This window comes from Zootoca vivipara, chromosome 12, assembly GCF_963506605.1.
Source record: "Zootoca vivipara chromosome 12, rZooViv1.1, whole genome shotgun sequence".
In the NCBI taxonomy this organism is placed as follows: Eukaryota; Metazoa; Chordata; class Lepidosauria; order Squamata; family Lacertidae; genus Zootoca; species Zootoca vivipara.
Genome location: NC_083287.1, coordinates 5,117,019 through 5,133,901, shown reverse-complemented (window position 1 = coordinate 5,133,901; position 16,883 = coordinate 5,117,019). Strand labels below are relative to the sequence as shown.

General features: G+C 47.2%; 1 protein-coding gene across 6 annotated transcripts in view; it reads left to right on the top strand.

Annotated features, from left to right (window-relative positions):
* Positions 1–16,883, top strand: part of SUGCT (succinyl-CoA:glutarate-CoA transferase) — a 291,365-nt gene that overhangs the window by 13,308 nt on the left and 261,174 nt on the right. The gene's annotated exons all lie outside the window — the stretch shown is intronic.

Sequence of the window (16,883 nt, the reverse complement as noted above, 5' to 3'; positions counted from 1 at the left end):
AGGTAAACGGCGTTTCCATGTGCTGCTCTGGTTTGCCAGAAGCGGCTTTGTCATGCTGGCCACATGATCTGGAAGCTATACGGCGGCTCCCTCGGCCAATAATGCGAGATGAGCGCGCAACCCAGAGTCGGTCACGACTGGACCTAATGGTCAGGGGTCCCTTTACCTTTAATCATGCAAAGTCACCACACTGACCATGTCTTCATGTTACGCCAACACAGAGTTTAAGCACTATGTACATGAGCAAAAAGTCTGCCTGAAGCCTGCAGCTTCTGCAATCCCACCTCCCCTCCTGGGGAAAGGACTTCAGAAGAGTTACCTTAATTTTACAGGTAAACTGTGGATCACGGTTTAAAACCAACACTGGTCAGTTTCAAAATAAGCCAGCTTCAAACCCCTAAACACTATACCAATCTTCCCCCAAACTGTTGCCCCCCCCCAAATATTGTTAGACTGAAACTGCCACCAGCCTAGCAGGGATGCTCATATCGGCTGGGGCAAAACGGGAGATGTAGCGAACAGCCCTCTCTTGGAGGTGCCAACCAGGCTGCAAATGCAGGAATGGTTATGGTGCTGCAGAGGTGCTTGTGTGAGGGCCTTGGTTGGACCCTGTGACATTGTCGTGTGAGCAAATGATCTCTCTCTCTTTCCTGAGGAAGACTATTGGGGCTGGTGGACTATTTCACAAAACTTAAGGAAGTAGCCTGGCAGTTCCAAAGGAGCTGCTGGTTATTAAATGATGGTTCATTTCATTTGTTAACTACTAAAAATAGTAGCTCGTGTACATGGCACAATATTGGTAACTAAATTGTCATCTTTGGTCCAGATGCTTAAGTACCTGTTTCAGTTTCCACGTCTACCTATGGGCCTCCTGCAGATCTATGGGAAGCTCCAGGCAGCTAATGCTAAGCACATGTGTAAGTGTTTATTGCTTCCTTCTCCTATGGTGCTTTTGGATTTAGTAGCCCTTTAACAAGTCTAGGCCTTGTTTCATCTCCACAAAGCATTGTGATATCGGAGCACCATTGCAGGTGAGCAAAGCCAGGACAGCACTTGCTTTTGTCCATGGTTCCTTTGTGCTGTGGAGCATTCTCTTTAACCTCATGCTCTTTCCATAGCTGTCAAGCTCTCCCTTTTTTAAAGGGAAATTCGCTTATGCTGAATAGGCTTCCTCGCGGGAAAAGGGAAAACTTGACAGCTATGTGTTTCTGACCTTTCACAGTTTCAGTTTGTGGTCTGGTTGCTGCTTCACAAAAGTTTCTGCTAGCCAGAGGGACTCCTCTGTATGAAAACAGATTTCCCCCTCCTCGCTCCCTGTGTCTTTGCAATATCTTCTTCTTGTTCTTCTTTGGCGATCACTCATAACCGAGTAAGATTGTCTTCCATAAACAATGTTTTAACAATGAGTCTGTAAGTGACTGTGGAGGCCAATTCTGGATCCACATGTCCTTCCACAGTGGCGGCATTGGTTTCCGGGCGGGAGTTGATCACGGTGTGGATTTCCCAAGCGTGCCTTCCTCTTAGCACGTTTCTCCCTTGCGTCCTGAGTTAGAGTGTCTTCAAAGCCCCTGACACCTTTGGTAAAGGCTGTTCTCCAACTGGAGCGATCGCAGGCCAGTGTTTCCCAGTTGTCAGTGTTTATAATACATTTTTTAAAGATTTGCCTTGAGACAGTCTTTTGTTGACCACCAGCATTACTGTGAGGGACAGGGGATATCGCGAAGTCCCTCCCCTCCTGAGTTCAAGCCCATCCCCGAGCACAGGGGAAAGCAGAGAGAGTTCCGATGCCAGTGGGGAAGCAGGAAGTCGGGGCCGAGGCTCAGGCAAGGTAGAGGAGCCAGGGTCCCAGGTGGGACAGGAAGGGGCGAATAAGGGGGGGAGACCCATCCCCCCAACTCCGGAATTACGCAGAAAGAGGAGGGGAAAGAGGATGGGTCTGCCAAAGCTTTTGTGTTGGAGAAAGACGCGCCAAAAGCCATTAGGAGGTTCTGAAACCGACTACCCACATCACTCCGTGTAAATAGCAATGACTTCAGCACTGTAAATACGCAGCACCAATAAAAGAATAAAATGCAGAGCTGCGTAGCGTCGTTACTCTGAAGTAGTCCACTCCGGCCACTGTGACAGCAACCTCCTAATCCTTTTTTGGGCTACTTTGGAGTTGCCGGGATGAGCGTGTCAGAGGCGGAGAGATGGCGGCAGATCGCGGAGCAAGCCCAGCAAGAACTGCAGCAGCTGTCGCTGCAGGCGCAGGGGGAATTGAAGGCAGCTAAAGAAGAGACTAAGAAGGTCCAGGACGACCGGCTACAACTTGCAGAACAGGTGAGAGCGCTACAGGAAAGAGAGCAGGAATTAAGGGCGGTGGCGGTAGACCTCCAAAACAAGCTGGATGCAGAGAAAAACAAGGCGGGAGGGGCACCCCAAGTCCAAGTGCTGCCAGGAAGGAGAGCCGGGACCCTAGTAAGCAAGTTCAATGGAGACCCGAGGGAATATCAGGGCTTTGAGACTGAGATTGTGTATGCTCTTGAGCTGCACCACGATGAGTTCCCTGATGATGAGCACCGGGTAGCGTTTATTGTGGAGCACCTTACCGGGGCAGCCAGGGAGTGGCTAAGACCGTTAATCGCAACAAAGAATCCTTGCATGAAGAATGTCAAACTTTTTCTAGAAGGTTTGAAAACGATGTATTCGTCCGATAGTCATATGGACCAGACTAAGGAGGAACTTCATAATTTACGCCAAGGAAATATGACAGTTCGCGCGTATTGGGCGAAATTCACCATGCTGGTGCACAGATTGGGGTGGGAACTAGAGTCACCCCCAATGCAAGCGGCGTTCTACTTGGGGTTGCATGAGGAGGTGAAGGATGAGCTCTCGAGAGGTCCAAAGCCCAGTAATATGGATCAGCTGAGCAAAGCGGCTCTGGCGGTGGGGGTGAGACAGGAATCCCGGTGGAGCGACAAGCAAGCAACGCGCGCAAAGCGGGCTTGGTTCCCACGGTCGCAGGAGAAGCCACTCCCCCAACAACCCTTTCAAGCCACGCCTGGGGCCAGCCAGGACCAGGAACCCATGCAGATTGATAGCGCGCGCGGGCTTTTCAAACCCCAGCGGCGCCAAGACGCAAGGAGGGAAGGGGTGGGAATTGCTTTCTCTGCAACTCCCCCCAGCATCTCGTCAGAGACTGCCCACATCGCAGGGAGTGGCAAGGAAAGGCGGGAACGGTTGTGCCCTCCCCCACTGACGCAGTACCACAGCAGGGAAACGGGAAAGCCTGGCTGCAGGAGACAAGGGGCAGCAGCCAGGCACAGTCAGCAGACAACAGCCCCAGCCCACCCACCCGCACAGAGAGGAGCAGAGCCAGCCCACCCCTCCCAGAGCAGGAGTGGTTCTAGAAGTGACGCTCACGCTCCCAAATGGCTATCCATTGACGGTCCTCGCCCTAATTGACAGTGGTGCCTCAGCCAACTTCTTCTCGAGAAACTTTGCAGAAGAGCACCAGATCCAGCTTCTGCAGCTGGATTTTCCTCGGCACGTGGCAACCATTGACGGCAGAGAGCTGCTGGGAGGGGCCATCACTCATCAACCCCCCCCATGAGAATGACGGTGGGAAGGCACTCAGAGACACTGGCATTCAACGTCACCACCATCTCAGACCCCCCCATCGTCTTGGGCATGAGCTGGCTGGCGCGCCACGACCCCTCCATCAGTTGGCACCAGAGATGCATCACGTTTGGGTCGGACTTTTGTCTGGAACATTGCATGCAGCACCAACCAGGGGAGGGGCCTCCAATAGCCACGGTGGCCACCATGCACGTCAAAGGGGGTGAGGCGATACCCAAGCCGTACTGGGACCTGCAGGAGGTCTTCAGCGAAGCGGAGTCCGACCACCTACCCCCGCACAGGCCTTTTGACTGCCAGATCAACCTGGTGCCAGGGGCAACTATACCCCCAGCCAAGCTGTACGCCATGTCAGACCAGGAACTGGAGGATCTGCGCGCTTTCATCGACAAGAACCTCAAGCGGGGGTTCATCAGAGAAAGCAAGGCAGCAGGGGGCAGCCCGGTCTTCTGGGTGGACAAGAAAGACACGCAACAGCGCCGTCTTGTGGTGGATTTTAGACGGCTGAATTCAGTGACAGAGCCAGTGGCTTTCCCCATGCCCAGAGTGGATGATCTCCTAACAGCGGCACGCAGGGGCAAGATTTTCACCAAGCTAGACCTGAGGGGGGCGTACAACTTGATCAGGATCCGGGAAGGCGATGAATGGAAAACCACGATGTTCACGCCTCTGGGCTCTTTTGAATATCTGGTGATGCCCTTCGGGTTGCAAGGGGGCTCAGCATGCTTCCAGGCCTTCATGCACCACGTCCTGGGGTCCCTCCTCTTCAGGAAATGCTTGGTCTTCCTGGATGACATCCTTATCTATTCCGATGACCCAGTGCAGCATGTGAAAGATGTCAGGGAGGTGTTGCAGCGCCTGAAGGAGAACCACCTGTATGTGAAGCTGGAGAAGTGCAAGTTTCACACCAAGGAGGTGGACTTCCTGGGCTACAAGCTGTCAGACAAGGGGCTGGCGATGGACAAGGACAAGGTGCAGGCCATCCTGGACTGGCACAGCCCCAGGACGCGCAAAGATGCCCAACGCCTACTAGGCTTCGCCAACTTCTACAGGAAGTTCATCAAGAACTTCTCTCGCGTTACGGCTCCCATCACTGACTGCCTGAGAGGCAAGCAGAAGTTCAGGTGGACACCAGAGGCGCAAGCAGCGTTCGAAAGCCTCAAGAGGGTGTTCGCCTCAGACCAGAACCTGTTCCACGTGGTTCAGGACGCGCCCCTACGCGTGGAGACAGATGCTTCTGATAAAGCTGTGGGCGCCATTTTGTTGCAACTGGACGCCAACAGAGAGTGGAGACCCTGTGCCTTCTTCTCCAGGAAGTTGACCCAGCCAGAGCGAAACTACACGGTGTTTGATCGGGAACTTCTTGCGATCCACGCTGCGTTCCAGCACTGGAGACACTTCCTGGTGGGCGCCAAGCACCCCATCCAGGTGTGCACGGACCACAAAAACCTGGAGTTCTGGAGAACTGCCAGGGTGCTCAACCAGCGGCAGATACGGTGGGCAGAGTTCTTCGCGAACTTCAACTTCTCCATACACTACATCCCGGGAGAGCAGAATGTCAGGGCGGATGCCCTCTCCCGCAAGCCAGAGTACATGGAGGAGGAGGCGCCACCGGCACCCAGGCACATTTTCCCCCCGTCAGCATGGTCCTGCGGAGCAGCAGTGGTGAGCGAGGCAGAACTCACAGCACTGACGGCAGCGGATGAATTTGCCAACCACATCTTCAGAGAACTGAGAGGGGGGGGGGAGCAGGCAAAAGACTTTGCAGCACACAGGGGGCTGCTTTTCTACAAGGGTGCACTGTACCTGCCCACCACCCAGCTTAGACGTACGGTCCTCAAGCAGATGCACGACAACCCAACGGTGGGTCATTTTGGGAGGGACAAAACCGCTCACCTAGTCATGAGACACTTCTGGTGGCCAGGGGTGCGGGAAGATGTTCGAGACTATGTACGGGGCTGTGACACCTGCCAGCGGGCAAAGGTGGTCAGAGCAGCGCCAGCAGGATTGCTGGAGCCCTTAGCCACACCACACAGGCCGTGGGAAGTGGTGTCCATGGACTTCATCACAGATCTGCCTTCTTCCAGGGGCAAGACCGCAGTGTTGGTGGTGGTGGACCTCATGTCCAAAATGTGCCACTTTATACCGTGTGCCAGGGCGGTCTCTGCAGAAGAGACAGCCACACTGTTTGTTGACCACGTATTCCGACTGCATGGATTACCTTTAAGGGTTATTTCGGATCGTGGCCGCCAATTTGTTTCCAGGTTCTGGCGGCGGCTCATGAACCTCCTGCAGGTGGAGGTCAGCTTGTCTACGGCTCGGCACCCGCAGACCAATGGACAGGCGGAGAGGGTCAACGCCATTCTGCAGCAGTACCTGAGATGCTACGTCAGCCAGCGGCAAACGGACTGGGTGGATCGCCTGCCACTGGCAGAATTTGCCTACAACAATGCGGTGCACGTCTCCACAGGGGTGTCGCCCTTTAAGGCCAATTACGGGCGCGACCTCAGATCTTTCCCAGAGAGGGAGGGGGAGGAGGAGGAGGAGGGCCCACAGGCTGAGGATTGGGCAGAGGAACTGGAGACGGTGCACCAGCAGCTCAGAGAACACTTGGAGAGAGCCAAGGAAGCGTACAAGAAGGGGGCAGATCGCCACAGGCGACCGGGGGAGGTCATTAGGGTGGGGGACAAAGTTTGGTTGTCCTCGGAGGGCCTTCCCATCAGAGGGAGGTGCAAAAACCTGGCGCCCAGAAGGTTGGGCCCCTTCACGGTCACGCAACAGGTCAACCCGGTGGCATACAGGCTGGCACTGCCAGAGGACATGAGGGTGCACCCAGTGTTTCATAGATCGCTGCTGTCGCCGTACAGGGAAAGCAGCAGGCTCCGAGGCAGCGAACAAACCCCTGAGGGAGGGGGGGAGAGGGAAGGCAGGGAGCAACTCAATGAGGCCACGGCCATCCTGGACTCAAGGTGGGGGGTGGGGGGCCTGGAGTACCTCATGGCATGGGAGGATGCTCCACCGTCGCAGAATGAATGGGTCCCAGCCACTCAGATACAGGAGGAATTCCTGGTAGAAGAATTTCACGCCCTCTTTCCCCATAGACCCAAGCCCTGGCACATGGAAAGGGAGGGGGAGGGGGAGGAAGCACGGGAGAGCAGTTCACCATGGCGCTGGGAAGCGGAGTTTGAGGAACCAGAGGATGAGGTATGGGTGTCACCGAGATCCACCCAGTCAGAGGAAGGAGCAGATTGGCAGAACATTTTTACCCCTACCAGCTCTGACGCCACGGACTTTTTGGGATTCCCGTCCTCCCAGGCGGAAGGGGGGGGGCTCGCAGGACTGGGGGGAGGTGTTCACACCAACGGGCTCGGAAGGTACTGAGTTCTTAGGCTTCCAGTCGTCACCGACACCTGGGGGGGACCTGGGGAGGGGTGAAGGAGAGCTTGGGAGGGGGGTGGATGTGAGGGACAGGGGATATCGCGAAGTCCCTCCCCTCCTGAGTTCAAGCCCATCCCCGAGCACAGGGGAAAGCAGAGAGAGTTCCGATGCCAGTGGGGAAGCAGGAAGTCGGGGCCGAGGCTCAGGCAAGGTAGAGGAGCCAGGGTCCCAGGTGGGACAGGAAGGGGCGAATAAGGGGGGGAGACCCATCCCCCCAACTCCGGAATTACGCAGAAAGAGGAGGGGAAAGAGGATGGGTCTGCCAAAGCTTTTGTGTTGGAGAAAGACGCGCCAAAAGCCATTAGGAGGTTCTGAAACCGACTGACCACATCACTCCGTGTAAATAGCAATGACTTCAGCACTGTAAATACGCAGCACCAATAAAAGAATAAAATGCAGAGCTGCGTAGCGTCGTTACTCTGAAGTAGTCCACTCCGGCCACTGTGACAATTACACTTTCCATTTTTAAGTTTGGAATAGAGTAGTTGCTTTGGAAGGCGATCATCAGGCATCTGCACAACATGACCAGTCCAATGAAGTTGATGTTGAAGAATCATTGCTTCAACACTGGTGATCTTTGCTTCTTCCAGTACACTGATATTAGTTCACCTGTCTTCCCAAGTGATGTGTAAAAATTTTCAGAGACACCATTGATGGAATCTTTCGAGGAGTTGGAGATGGCGCTTATAAGTGGTCCATGTTTCACAAGCATATAGTAAGGTTGGTAGTACAATAGCTTTGTAAACAAGCATTTTGGTTTCCTTGTGAATGTCCCGGTCCTCAAACACTGTACTTCAATCGGGAGAAAGCCAATTTGCAATATATAGCTTCTCTGACACATATCTTCTGGTCTGGATATTTTCCTATTCATATAGACAGTTGTTGTCACATGTCTGTTGTTCATTGTATCAGCCTTGAAGGTTTCTCATATTGGGCTGTTGTTGTGACTCTGGGATGCCTCTGTAGGGAGAATAGTTGGTGCCAAAAAGTCTAGTCCAACTTCTGCTTTGATTCCCAAGTTTGTGGTTATCCCAAGAGACTATGCCAGCCCCAAAGGATTCTTTCTATTAGAAGGACAGTATTCCTCATTTAATGTGAGAAAAAAATAATATATTTTTGGCATGTAAGGATTTAAAAGACACATACTCACTTATATACACAAAACAAGCCAAAATTTCAGTCATTTGCAACCTAATTGCTTGTTTGGAGACTTTCCTTTGGGAATGAGGCAGGTAGTGACATTATCAGGAGACATAATTATCATCTTTAGCTTTGGAATGTGTACAGTGGTACCTCTACTTATGAATAACTCTACTTACGAATGTTTCTACTTACGAATGGAGCTCCGTCCGCCATCTTGGATGCGGTTTAGATATGATTTTTTTTCTACTTACGAATTTTTAGATAGGGTTGCTTCTACTTACGAATTTTTCTGCCAATGCATTCCTATGGGATTCGACTTACAAATTTTTCCGACTTACGAATATGTGTTCGGAACGCATTAAATTCGTAAGTAGAGGTACCACTGTATGTGTTTGCATTTTGAACTAACACATTTTAAAGGGACACTTTAAAAAATATTAAGGTGTTTGTGCGTGTGGTTTGATTCCCATCCTTCTGCCCCAGCATTGGTCCTACCACATTTGCCTTTTCTTCATTATCAGCAACGTTTGTTCATTTGGTTCTTAGAAAGAATCCAGACGGAAGTTGTGGGATCAAAATGGAGAAGAGAGTACTATATTAAATGCTGTGTGGAAATATAGCATCAGATCCAGTGTCTTAGCAGTGATAAGGGCCTTCTTCGGATCTAACAGCTGCTTTGGAAATCCATGTGAATTTAACACATAATTCAGACATTGATACTTTTGCATAAGGTACCCCATTGCTCTTAGATATTGTTATTATTACTATTATTTCTAAACAGACCATGGGTATCTTTTAACACGCTCTTAGGTAGAACGTTCTGTTCCTATAATATGAGGCATAGTGGGCTTGCCTTAACTTGACTTAGGTGAGGTTATTAGTGCAGTACCATTGCCTTTTAGTGGACAAAATAGGCTAGCTAATGCATTAGATAAGATACACAGATGTTTAGAAAACTGCACCCAAAGATCAATAATATGATTGATCAATAATCAATTTGATATGCCAACAGTTTTTGAGACCTTTGGCAGGAGTTGCCAGCTCTTTTGGGCTTGCGGGCACATGAAGAACTCAGTGGGCACCTTTGACACTTCACCTCCTATTAGAGCCAATCAAAACCTTATTTTAAGCCTCACTCAGTTGCATCTCCCCTCGATAACGTCCGCATGCTGCAATGAGGCTTGCGTAAAATGTTCTGTTGGCTACAATAGGCGGCCTTTTCCAAGCCTCATTTCAGAAGTTGGGGAAGGGATGCTGCTGCAGCTTGAGGGGGAAGCTCTCGGGTCCTTTTGGAAGCCTCATGGAAGTCATCGGCAGGTATGTGTGCACCTGCTGGTGTTCCATTGATGAGCCCTGGAGCGTGGTGTCCTCTTGGACTGCCTCTGCAGGTTGGGAGTGGGAATTACGGCGATACATTGCACACCTTGGTTAGCATTAGCCATGGTCATTGATTAAGTCTAGCAGGAGTGATTCTCATGTAAGGTGAGGCCTGGGGTGAAGGACCAAGTAATCTTACATCCCATTTCTTCTCCCTTAGCCCAGGTTAAAGGGTTGAGAACATGACGTTGACATTGGCCCTAGGGGAAGTACTGAAGAATAGTAACTAATTTAGCGATATAAAGTTGTCTGCATTGAATTTTTACTTTAGGATTGAGACACTAGTAAAGTAGAACAACAACATTTGCATCAACATCTACAAATTAAATTGTTTTCAGTGCAATCCCCCCCTCCCCCAAAAAAGTAAGTGTTTGCGATCAGAGCCATAGCAAGGCAGTTATATCTCATTTGGTCTTGAAACGTTAAGGTGGTAATTGTTGACAATCCATGTTGGAGAAGTAACATTTCAGAGAGCGAAGGTCATGTGTGAGAAAATAATGGATGTGTAGCTAACCCAAATATGAACTCCATTTGGAAATTTTGATTACTAAACTTGGATTTCTTATCTAAACAATCCTGATTGAATCTACATAGCCCCCTGTGCTGGTGATTGCTCTGGTGCTGCTATTGCCACGATGCATCCCAACATCCCGACTGCTTGGTGATGCTCTCAGGGCTCTGTCAATCTGTTCTTGCTCATAGGTTGGCTTAGTTAGTGATGGGGGTAATCTTAGAAGTAGCGTTACTTTGATATGTTCTGACAGCTTGGTGGTTGAGGTTGGTTTAAGTTTATTGTGTTTGTCCAGCTAACGTAAAGCACAGAAAAAGAATGTGCTTTTGTGGATGGCTGGCACGGGCTGCTTTAATTAGAGACTGAACTACGAAGGAAAGTACAGTGGTGCCTCGCTAGACGAATTTAATTCGTTCCACGGGTCTTTTCTTATAACGAAAAATTTGTCTAGCGAATCCCATAGGAATGCATTGAATTTTTTGAATTTTTTTTTTGCCCATAGGAACGCATTAATTGAATTTCAATGCATTCCTATGGGAAACCGCGATTCGCTAGACGAATTTTTCGCAAAACAAATTCGTCTAGCGAGGCAACCTCTACTCGAAAAATCCTTTCGTTAAGCGGAAATTTTGTTAAGCAGGGCATTTGTTAAGCGAGGCACCACTGTAGATCCATTTATGAAGAGGCGGCAACCATTAGAGGGTCAGCTCGAAGCAATGACACAGAAACAACATTGAGAAGAAAGTTGTGTGTTGGGATGGGGGGAGAGAGGGAAGGAAATACATCATACCAGAAGATCCTTTGCCTTTAAGACAGGAGCATTATCAGTGTTATGTACCTGCTTGAAAATTTGCTCCTGCTTTTAACTTCAGGTAGCTTGGATGACTCAGCCGAACAGGCAACCTTAGTTAAATCAGCAAACCTCTTTCAGCCTATGCATTTCCTTATTTCCTTAGCTAGAGCACTATAAACCCCAGTGGAAAAAGCTTACATCAACTTCCTCCAATTATCACCGTCCTCTTCAGACCCCCTTGAAGCATAGAGCCGAACTTTTCAAAGACGGAACATGAAATTCAACAGCCCACAAGTGTGGTCTTGTGGAAAATAAACCCTGAAGAATTGCAAGGATGTGCCGGCAAATTGTACAAAGTGGAGTCTTAAACATGTTTGCTCACAAGCAAATCCCACAACGATGCTGTAATTCAGGGACGGGTGCTCTGTGGTTCTCCAGATGTTGTTGGAGTGCAACTCCCAGAACCCCTGGCCATTGGGCCACATTGGCTGAGGATGAGGGCAGTTGGGATTTAGCAACATATGGATGGCCACAGGCTCCTTATCCTTCGGCTGAACACTGTTGCTGACTTCACTTGTAATGAGATTGGGAAGGATGGTAGACATGGGGTAGGGGGTCTCTTGCAAAGATATTGCTAAACTCTGCTCTAGGTGGAGAGGAAGTGCAGCTATTCCTATAAGCAGTGATACATGCAGGTGTAGCGCTGCATTCTTGGTAGGCAGGGAGGATAGTTTCCAAAGGTGTTAATTTTTATGCACAAATAAGCAAGCAGAAGCACATCATAACCTAACAGGCAGTTCTATTTGCAGTTAAAGGTCCACAAAGGTCCCAACTAGATTCGGTGCAGTGAAAAAGTACTGCCAACTTTTAAAACTGTTTTAAAATAACAGCCATGGGGGTCTTTGGTCTGAATCACTCCACTTCCAGGGCTTGCCATTACATTCCAAAAGCTCCAGTTAAGATTTATGGCCCTTTTGAGGGGCATCTCTCATCATTAGCTGTGAAAGCTCAACCCATCTTCTTGGACTGTTAGAAGCTCCATGTCTTTGATTGTTTCTGGAAAGTGCAGGTAATAATCACCTGTCATATCTCAATAGGGGTGCTGTTTTGTTGATTTGGGGACTTTTAAGGAGAAACATCTGCAGAACCCAGCGAACTACCACATACATAAGTAATAAGGCAGTCTCTCATGTAACTTGGCCTTATATGTTAGTATCATCAGTGTACTACAGTGGTACCTCAGTTTACGAAATTAATCTGTTCTGGAAGTCTGTTCTTAAACCGAAACCGTTCTTAAACCAAGGCGTGCTTTCCCTAATGAGGCCTCCTGCTGCCAGTGCAGTGCCCATGTCGTCAGGCTTTTTTTGGTCTTCCTTCAGGTATCTTTTCGTTAAGGGATGAAACAGCTTTTGAAAAATTTAATTTCTTTCTCACGACATAAAGGCAGGTGGAAATGGTTGGAAGTGGGAAGAGCAGAGCTGCTCATGGGAAGCCAGGAATTCTTGATGGTGATTGGCATGGACAGGGTGCCTTCTAGGAAGGGGGGAAGGTCAGGGTGTATGGGCTCGGTTTGGCAGCACCTAACAGTTTTTGAGCAACTTGGTGGTGGGGCTGGCTGGCCTTTAGCTGAAGCATGTGATCCTCCCCTGGGTTATCTTCCTGTCAAGATGCTCAAGCATGAACAGGAACACTCAGTGGGGAGCTGTAGTGAAGAAAGCCTGCACAGGCAAGAACATATCTAGTCCTCTGCACCAATTTTACTGCCCCCTTTTAATTGACTAATTACCTTGAATTCTAATCAATTATCTTGAAATAAAATTAAACCATGGCCGGTATCCCAATAAAGATTGGGGTATTGATTTCCCAGTACCTGCAAGTGGGAAGCAACTTGATTTTCAAGAAACAAAATTATTTTCTGCATTTAACAAGATGTCTTATGGCTATTTAAAGTCTACATTTTGAGGGTTTAAACAGCTACCATGCAGATGACCCAATAGGCAACAGAAAGCAGATTCTAGATGTGTTATTTTCCAACTTGCCAGTGAAGTTATGCGGTGTGCAGAATTATGTACCTGAGAAATGGAAGATATAGAAAATTTAGTTTATTTTGAAAAAATAATAAGGGCATTGCTTTTCTAAACTTTAAATAAATAGTGTGTGTTTTCATTGCAAACAAGCAAGGATGGTATGGGAATTAAAGATGAATGAGTTCTGAATCATACCCTGCTGCTTTTGTTCCTCAAATTTCCTTTTCAGTGTTAAACGAAACTGTACATCTGGTAATGCATATTGGCAGAGAGAGATAAACAGCATTCCTGTTCTGCTAAGGAGCTAACTTGCTTGGCATGCTGCAGTGGACTTTAATATAGATGCTATTTCTTAAGGTTACTAGAAACCAAATGTGCTTTGATATTTCTGATGATAAGCAGAATCAGTTTCTGATGCATGCATTTTGGAGGGGACTTGAAAAGCAGTCGAGAAGCCTTGCTGCAATCTATATGCTGTGCTTCAGTGGTTCCACCAATAAAAAAATTATCAACTGGAAGAGTTTTGAGTGGAAAAAACACACGGCTAAGACTTTGGGATCTAAGTGACCCCCCCCCAAAAAAAACAGAAAACAAGGTGTGAAAGGGAAAGACTTAAAGTGAGGCCATTTTGTGAAACAGATAATTGCTTATCTTGCGGACAGGCAATTTAATTGAAGAATCGGGCCTGGGCTTCTGCATTCAGCGTTGTTCCTGCCCACACAGTGGGAATTCTGCCTTTGCCCAGTTTAGTTGGGCACCAGCTTCATCTATCCCCCGAGGAAGTCTATTCTGTCTGTAGCAACAGGTGCCCCAGTTACATCCAGTTCACTCTAGGAGTCTTTGGATCATGTTAACATGTGCTCTGGTACACCTGTGTGGATTATTAGTTTCAGGGCACAGTTCAGAGAGTTGCGTCTTTCTCCTGCTCCTCCTCCTCCTCCCTTGAATTTTTAAAAAAAGAATAGTAACAACATAGTAGTGCGGAACCTTTATAGTGTACACATCAAAAAGCTGTTGAGGTCAACAGAAAAAGAAGTTACAGACAAATGATTAGACTCCTTCAAGTGACATGCAGTTTATAGCCTGGTGCCATTAGCAGTTTTGCTATCAATACATTATGTGCTAGGGATTTATTAATACAGTAAAAGGTAAAGGTAAAGGGACCCCTGACCATTAGGTCCAGTCATGACCGACTCTGGGGTTGCGCGCTCATCTCGCATTATTGGCCGAGGGAGCCGGCGTATAGCTTCCAGGTCATGTGGCCAGCATGACAAAGCCGCTTCTGGCAAACCAGAGCAGCACATGGAAACGCCGTTTACCTTCCCGCTGTAGCCGTTCCTATTTATCTACTTGCATTTTGACGTGCTTTCGAACTGCTAGGTTGGCAGGAGCTGGGACCAAGCAATGGGAGCTCACCCCGTCACAGGGATTCGAACCGCCGACCTTCTGATCCGCAAGCCCTAGGCTCAGTGGTTTAACCACAGCGCCACCTGGGTCCCTATTAATACAGTACCTTCCCTAAATATAGAAAGGAGGACAAGAACTGGATTTTGAGCCCCTAAATAGTTTGTGCGCCGGAGACCTGAGCAGCTGCCACCTCACATACAGTACCAGCTGCCTGTTCATTAAGATCTAGTAAGGAGGTCACCCTGTATCCCATCCCACCTACGGTGGGAATGAGATGGCTTGGAATGTGAAATAGGGCCTTCTCAGTGGCCGTACCAGTGTTATGGAACACCTTGCCCCGTGAGGTTTGGATGGCTCCATCTTTGATTGCAACTTGGTTGCTTGTGAAGCCTTTTTTCAGTTTGGCAGGCTTTGGAATTGTCCTGAGTTGTTTTTAGTGGGAAACTGAGACCCCAGAATAGATTTGATCCCCTAACTTCAGTGAGTCTACTTAGAACTTACAGCCATGGGCTCGCTTCGGCAGCACATATACTAAAATTGGAACGATATAGAACTTACAGTCATGGGAAAAAGAAATTGCGCCCTCTTTGACTTCTGTGGTTTTACAATCATCTGTTCCTTAGCAGGTCTTAAAATTAGGTAAATACAACCTCAGCGAAAGAGCAACAAACAACATATTACACAGGGTCACAATTTATTTGACAGAAATAAAGCCAAAATGGAGAAATTGTGTGTGAAAAGCTAAGTACACCCCTACTGCTTCCACAGAAGTCCTACAGAAAATAATTACTTCCAGTTATCGCTGCTTAAAGTGGTTCAACAAGCTATTGAATAATAAGGTGTACTTAGTTTTTCACACCTGGCTTTTCCATTTTGGCTTTATTTCTGTTAAATAAATAATGACACGGTACAATATGTCATGTGTGGTTGTTCATCTGAGGTTGTATTTACCTAATTTTAAGACCTGCTAAGGAACAGATGATTGTTGCTTTGTCTTCATATGTAAAATCACAGAATTCAAAGAGGGTCCACTTTCTTTCCCCCTTGTCTGTACAGTGGTACGTTGGTTTAAGAACAGCTTTGTTTATGAACAACTTGGATTAGGAACACTGCAAACCCGGGAGTAGGTGTTTTGGTTTGTGAACTTTGCCTTGGAAGCAGAACATGTTTTGTTTCCTGTTGAGTGTGTTCCATTTGTGAATTGAGTCCCCTGCTGCTTTGGGAAAGCACGTCTTGGTTTAAGAATGCTTTGGTTTAAGAACGGAGTTCCGGAAAAGATTAAGTTCGTAAACCAAGGTACCACTGTAATTGAAATCAACCCATAATTTTAAAATGACAACTGCAGAGTTTCTTGCATGGTCCATAAGGAGGAAGAACAGATGGAATACTTTTTAAAAACATGATTCCAGCAGGTATTTTAATTAATATTTTCTTTCAGTTTTAACTGGTTTTTTGGTGTGCATTCTAACTTTGTACATTGCTTATAGACTACTGTAGTTAAGTGGCATATAATTTTTTTAAATAAAAAAAATTGTTCAGTTTATTGTTTAGAACATGAGAAGGCAATTAAGGCTACAGACAGTGTTTTGTACCAACTCTAAGAGGAACAATATTACAAAGTAGAGATGTGGCAATTTAAAATAGGCTGAATATAGAGTGCATATGCAAAATACACCCAAATTAAAGTCTCACGTTGAATATAACTGATCTGTAGAAAGGACTTTGTGATATGAAAATGATGATGTACTTTTGTAACCCCAGAAAATCTTTAATAATAATAAAAAAATTGTCACAAGCCATCTCTGAAGCTCAGATCACTTGACTTGCACTTGTTCAAAAGTACATAGGTCTGCTTGTTTGATACATGCTGCTCAACATGTGACAGGCATTATCTAGACTCAATATTTTATTCTAGCATATTTGGCAGCCCTATAATTATAAAGATGCATGCAATGCCTCACTTTAAGTTTGGTTTTTCTCATCCTAGAGCATTGCTCATGTTTCTTTGCTTAGTTCATTAATCTTTATTAAATAAAGATGTTGGTTGTTCATAATGGATAAAACTGATACTCGGCAGAACAACAAGTCTAAAGGTGTTTCTTATTAATTTGTCATTAAGTGGGTAGATCTAGTTTTCTGGATTAAATCTGTGGTGATACCCTGTGCCTGTGTTCTCTCTGTTTAGGGAGTTGGGGCACCTCTATACAACAATACATACTTTGTACCAGGGTATAAAACTTATGTGCATTACATATATTTGTTGTGAGAGGGGTGTACTGTACATTTATTATGCTGCTTGTTCCTTTAAAATGCATAGAGGCAGCAACTGGAAGAGCAGCTATTTAAATTACAGCAACCATTTTAAAATGTACATATATAAATAGAAATTAGTGTATGCAGATTTTTGTAGCATTTGTACCAGAATGTGCTGCTAGTCTAGCATCATCTCATACTTTGGACTTCTGATTATGAATATCTATGACCTCATCAAATAGCATGGACTTTACTTTCTATCTCTTGGGGGAAAGGCTGCTTTGTCCCAGTGATGATGATGATTTGCTTCTGGAAA